At 42.4% G+C, this 5,562-nt stretch overlaps 1 protein-coding gene across 3 annotated transcripts in view; it reads left to right on the top strand.

Annotated features, from left to right (window-relative positions):
- Positions 1–2,131: 2,131 nt before the first annotated feature.
- Positions 2,132–5,562, top strand: part of Myt1 (myelin transcription factor 1) — a 59,580-nt gene continuing 56,149 nt past the window's right edge. For all 3 annotated transcript variants that reach the window (XM_041641800.1, XM_041641799.1, XM_041641798.1), the window contains exon 1: positions 2,132–2,229. The gene's annotated coding sequence lies outside the window, so the exon portion shown is untranslated. The remainder of the gene's footprint in view (positions 2,230–5,562) is intronic.

Raw genomic sequence — 5,562 nt, 5'->3', positions numbered from 1 at the left:
TCTACTCTACTGAGCTAAAACTCTTGAAACTTACGGCTGCTCAAAGGGGATAGATGATGTTAGCAAACCGAGATTTGAGCAAAAACACTTTCTATTCCCTCAGAAAATAATGAAGCTCCACAAGGACTCTTTGTTGCACACATTGGCTTTCCCCTTTGTCTTCTCTGTTTTGTGTTGTTTCTTAAGTTTGACTATCACATATCTGAATTAAATGGCTTTCTTGGAGTCTTCAATACTACTGGGTAGTAAGGTTAATTCCACATGGGCCCTCCCTTCTATCCCACCTTCCCCTTGGAACAATGGCACATAGTGCCACCCTGAGCCTGCATTCTGCCGATAAGACTTTAATAGAATTTCTGAATGCCAAAGGTTTGGGATGTAAAATATCCGGCTCTGACAGTGTGTTCAGAGGAGATAGAGGTGGCTTTTCAGGAGGGCTCTCAGCTGAATGTGTCCTTTTATGCTAATGGGTATGAGTTCATGAAAAAATAGGAAAATGGTAGGCAATCACTGTAGGAGTCTCAAATGTTCTCCCTGGGCTAATAAATATTTCATCTTGTTTGACCACTGCGGGCTTGCATTTGTTTCCTTTTTGCTTGATCTAAAGAGAAGCCCTGCATGCATTTTGTATTTTATTTGTATGTATAAGAAATAACATATTTACTTGATTTTTGGAATGAAGCTCTCTGGTTTGTGTATAATATATAGAGAATGAACTACATGTTAAAAAGGATTATTCGTGAAAGAGCGGCTTCTGCTCACATTCCCCAAGGTCCTTACAACCTGCTTCCTTGAGAAAGCTAATATTCTTACTCTGTCTTATTCACACTTCTGGTGGCCCAAGCCTATGATAATCAAGCAGATCACTGTGTTCTGCACAACTTGCCAGGACACAATATTTGTTTTCTATTAAAACCTGAAAAAACTTCTGATCTGTGCATGTACTGTTTTCTAGTTGTAGTGGTGGTGTCTTCTCAGGGTCTCAATCTAGTTTTTATTCTTGTGTTTCTCAGTGCAATTTCCAATGCTGTGTTTCTGATTTATCAGTGCAAGAAAGAGTTTTGGGGGAACAAACAAGAGCACCCTGGATGTCTCTTGAGGTTGCTCCTGTCTTTATCCCCAATGCAAGAAAAACTAAGAACTGACAGATTAGGAAGTTGACAGTCTGTTTGTATTCTTAGGGTGTGTGTTCCAGGGGCTTCTCCTCTCGGTGATTTTAGGGTAGCTCCATGCAGAGAGTGAATTTATATTTTTAGGGTGAGGATAGCAGTGCTTAGGGATTTCTTAGTACTTTCTGGGAGATCTTTAGAATTTAAAACATTAAAACAAAAAGGGAAAGTGTAACAGTAGAAAAATACATTTTCTGCTCTGTTCCTTGTTGGTATACTTTACTGTTTTAATCTTTGGCCTTCGGTATCATTCATGAAAAAAAAAATCCACCTAAGTTCCCGATACTTCCGTATGCAGATGAGCCCATGTAACACTCTTAGTTTATTTGAGAAATAAATTCTGCTATCCATTTTTTTTTTTTTTTATGATGGGAGGTTGTATTCTTAACTACCAATAAATATTGTAAAGCACTTTCGCCAGAGCCATGCTAACCCAGGGCATCTGTCATTCCGGTCGCTGCTATTAGGAATTATTGGACTGAACCACTGGCAGCGAAAGAAGAGGGGAGTGAACATGGCAGGCATAATGCTTCATGATCTTTTGTGTGTTTTACATTTGAGAAAACCCAGTCTTGTTGTATATTGATTATAGATTTATTTAAGCAGATATGGGCACCTTCTATTGGTGAGGCTCAGAACAGTGTACAGAAAATCTACTGGTGTGGAACACCTCTCACCTTCAATTTGGCAGATCCATCTTTCTGATGTTATACTGTAAATTTATTTCACCTCAGAGAGTAAACAGATATATTGGAGCCCCAAGGGTTCATGGGTAGCGTATTTACAAAGGAGCCTCCTCCGCCAGCCCGTGCCACCGCTGCTAATGAGAGCGGTCATTAAGTAAATGAGACATCGCCTTTAGCTGGCTTAGGAGTTAGCACACTGAGGGGAGAAGATATTTAATTGAAACCCACACACAGGCTTCCCCACACGTGACTGCGGTGAGGGAGGCAGCTGCCTTCCCCTCCCCCGTCCTCCCCCCACACCCCCCCATGTAAATTTCATGATTGCTTTCCGTGATGTCATTTTGAAAGAGGACAGACAATAGCTGTGGGGAAAGGTAAGTCAATGTTATGTTCTTTCGCTGACAAAGGCAGATACTCAGGGTTTAGCTTTTCCCCTTGGACAGAGACGGGGAGGGTTAGAGCAGAGAGGATTTCTAAGAAGGCTCTCTTTGCAGAAAAAGCAGGTTGGGGGATGTCTTTTTAAACTGTTCTGAAGGACAGGGCTTTCTTCTCCGGGTCTGCCTGAGCTCTGTGTTCCTCCTCTTTCTCTGTCCTTCCTGCATTTCTGAGATTCTCATGGACATGTATGTCATACAGAAAAGGCATTAGGGGAGAAGGACGTTGTGGATCAAGACAAGAAACTTTATCTATATTTCTGGAAAAGGAACACAGATGTGCCTGGGCCATAGGACCCAGAAGCTCTGTGTCCAGGAAAGATGCTGACCCAATAAGCAGATCTATCTGAAGCAGAGACTTGGAGCTCGGCTGTTTCTTGTGGGACACATACCCCAGGTACCCAGCAGAGATGATCCTGGGAGCATTTTGTCTTCCTGTCACATACTTCCAAACTTTAGGAGCAATGCACAGGGTGCATGTGTCTGTGGGATTCATGGTAGCATTTAGTGTTACTGCTCTTCTCAGTTCTTCCTTATGTGTATTTGCTTGTTTGGGGTGTATGGTTGTTTGTGGTGCCAGTGTAACTGGATTTTCATACGTAAAAACAGGAAGTCAGTTTGAGCTTTGAACACAGTGATGGCATTATACACAAGTGTGCTTTGGAAGTGTGGACTTGGTTCTGTTCACGAGATTTATATTCTTTATGAATCAGGGAAATAAACAAGTATAGGGAAGTTTGTATGTGGCTGTTCATTGCCTGCTCCTTTGAGTCACAGAGACTTTCTTGTCCAACATCACCTTTGAACCATTGTCTGGCAAAGTCGGTTGTTTAATTTCTGAAAAAAAGCTTCTGAGAAGTGGCTTGAAGATTACATATGTTTGGTGTTTCATCAAATCGTGTAGCTGTAACAACAACAACAACAACAACAACAATAATAAACAATAATGACTGTAATGATTTTAATTGTCCTTTTGAGGGAGGGAAAGGATGAATTTTATCCCAAATGTTTTAAAAAAAGAAATCTTAGTCCTGAGGCTATCTGTGAGGTTAGTGGTCAAGTGAACTAAAACAGGAAGGTGTTGTGGCAAACTTGAGAGGGGATGTGCTGGTTCCTGAGGTGCCAATAGTGTGGGGGACTCCCCTCAGCCTCAGGTTCCTTGCCACTAGGATTCCTTCCTATTGGTCTTTGACTGCGACTATCACCTTAGTTCTTATGGCTGTGCGAACTAACAATAAACAAAAGAGTGGAGAGCAAAGATTACAGTGTTATGCACCCAGTGGGATGCTGCTGTCAGCCAAGGCATGACCCTACCCCTCCTCAAGTTGTGTTCCTTGTGAAGAAAAGGGCAGGTTGAGACAGTTTGCCTTAAAAAAGAAAGAAGTAACTTCATGGAATTTTTTGTCAGAAGGAAGGATACCCGATTCCCAGGCACTGTGGTGGTGCTGGACTTCAAGGAATTTGTTGAACCAGAAGGTGGAGCAATAATATCCTTCAAGAGTTCAAGAATATGTAAGCCTTTTCATCCTGGATCAACATACTTTTTGTACTCTTAGGAGTATAGAGCCTAAATTTAGTCTTAGGAGGTCCTTCAGGACAGGAAACTGCTTCTGTCTGAAGAGCAACTAAGGGTATTGCCTGTAGGCCTTGGGGTAACCCCAGATCTTGTGCTATTGTCTTAAACTCTCAGGGGCTGCATGAAAAGACCTTTCTCATTTTTATAGCTGCAAAGTTTTCCTGTCTTGGTATTGTGGCTTCTTCTGTTTGAATACCTGTAAATGTTCATGGGTGTCAGGAAGGACTGGCAGGGCGTGCTGGCATGGAAATGTAGACTTGACTGCTGTGGACCACTGGTTTGCACCATGCTGGTGGCAGGGTTGATCTGGTTAGCAAATGTGCAGATGACGGTAAGGGTGAGATTGTATGCGAGCCTGTGGCACGAGGTAGAGAGGGCCAGTGCCAGCCACGCAGAAAGACTGACTCAGAACTCAGTAGGTCACATCTGGCATGGCTGGCCCAGCAGTAGCTGGACTGCTTGAAATGCTGGTTTGTATTTCCCAGCCCTGGGTGAACACAATAGGCAAGGTGCCTACAAACGGACAAAGTGCCAGGAAGCTATTAGGCCTCCAATAGCTGTTCACTGGAAGAGCAGATTGTTAGAGAATGAGCCCTTCCTGGATAAACTTATGTGAAGGGCACTTCTGCTTTAGAAAATAGGTTGTTTATAAGAGAGCAGTCCTACTGCCTGGGCTAGAGGTAGGGGTGGGTTCAAGAGCAGCCGGAAGAACTTGGTCAGCGCTGGCTCCGAGTGGCATGAGGCAGGGAGTTGAGAGTGGCAGAGGAGGCTGTGTCTGTTGGTCCTGACTCACGGGTACTCAGGTATCTTGTGCTCTGTTAGAGAACATTGCGAAGCCTTTGTTTGTTGGCTTTTCTCTATGGAGCCCTGAGCAGATCCTTTTTCTTCTCTCTGTTGCTGGAAACCTTCTTGTCTTAGGACTGCTTTTCTGCTTTTCATTGAACTTATTCACAAGTAATCAAAAGTTCATTGGTTACATATATAATTTTAACTGGAATTTTGTGATCTAAGTTTATAGGAGAAACATTTTTTGGGGGGCAACATTTAGAAGGTTTTTGAAGGGAAGATTTAGCTCAGTGGAAGAACACTTGCTTACCAAGCACAATGTCCTGGGTTTGGTGCCCAGCTCAGGGGTGAGGGAAGCCAAGAGACTAAAGGGTTAGGAGTGTGGCTCAATTGTCAGAATGCTTGTCCAGTTCATATGAAGTCCTGTGTTTGATCCTCAGTACTGCATAAACTGGGTATGGTGGCATAATCCCCGCACTTGGGAACTAGAAACAGCAAAATCAGAAGTTCATGGCCATCCTTGATTTATAGTAAATTTGAAATTTGAGTACAGGCTATATGAGACTGTTTCAAAAAAGGCAAAAAAAAAATAAATAAAATAAAAGAAAAAAAGAAAAAAGAAAAGAAAAAGAAAGAAAAAGAAAAATGCTGACTTTCTGAAAGGAAGAGAGTAGCTGCTGTTGCTATGCACCCAGACTTTCTGCTTTCTGAAGACTCCACAGAATGTTCACTGCTCAGTGGAGAGCAGGTTCTAGGGTTCCAAGTAGAAGGTGCTGTGACAGTCACTTTAGGTTCTTGAATATTTTGTGTTCCCTACAGATGCTAAATTTCCCCAAATACTACTTAGAAACCCAAACAAAACTGTGTGAGAGGCGTTTTCATTTGAATTAAAATGTTTGATTTCAGTCTTC

The sequence above is a fragment of the Microtus oregoni genome, unplaced genomic scaffold (assembly GCF_018167655.1).
Source record: "Microtus oregoni isolate MIOR12 unplaced genomic scaffold, Mior012 000071F_ref0000514, whole genome shotgun sequence".
NCBI lineage: Eukaryota > Metazoa > Chordata > Mammalia > Rodentia > Cricetidae > Microtus > Microtus oregoni.
Note: the sequence above shows the minus strand (reverse complement) of the source record. Positions and strands in the feature narration are given on the sequence as shown.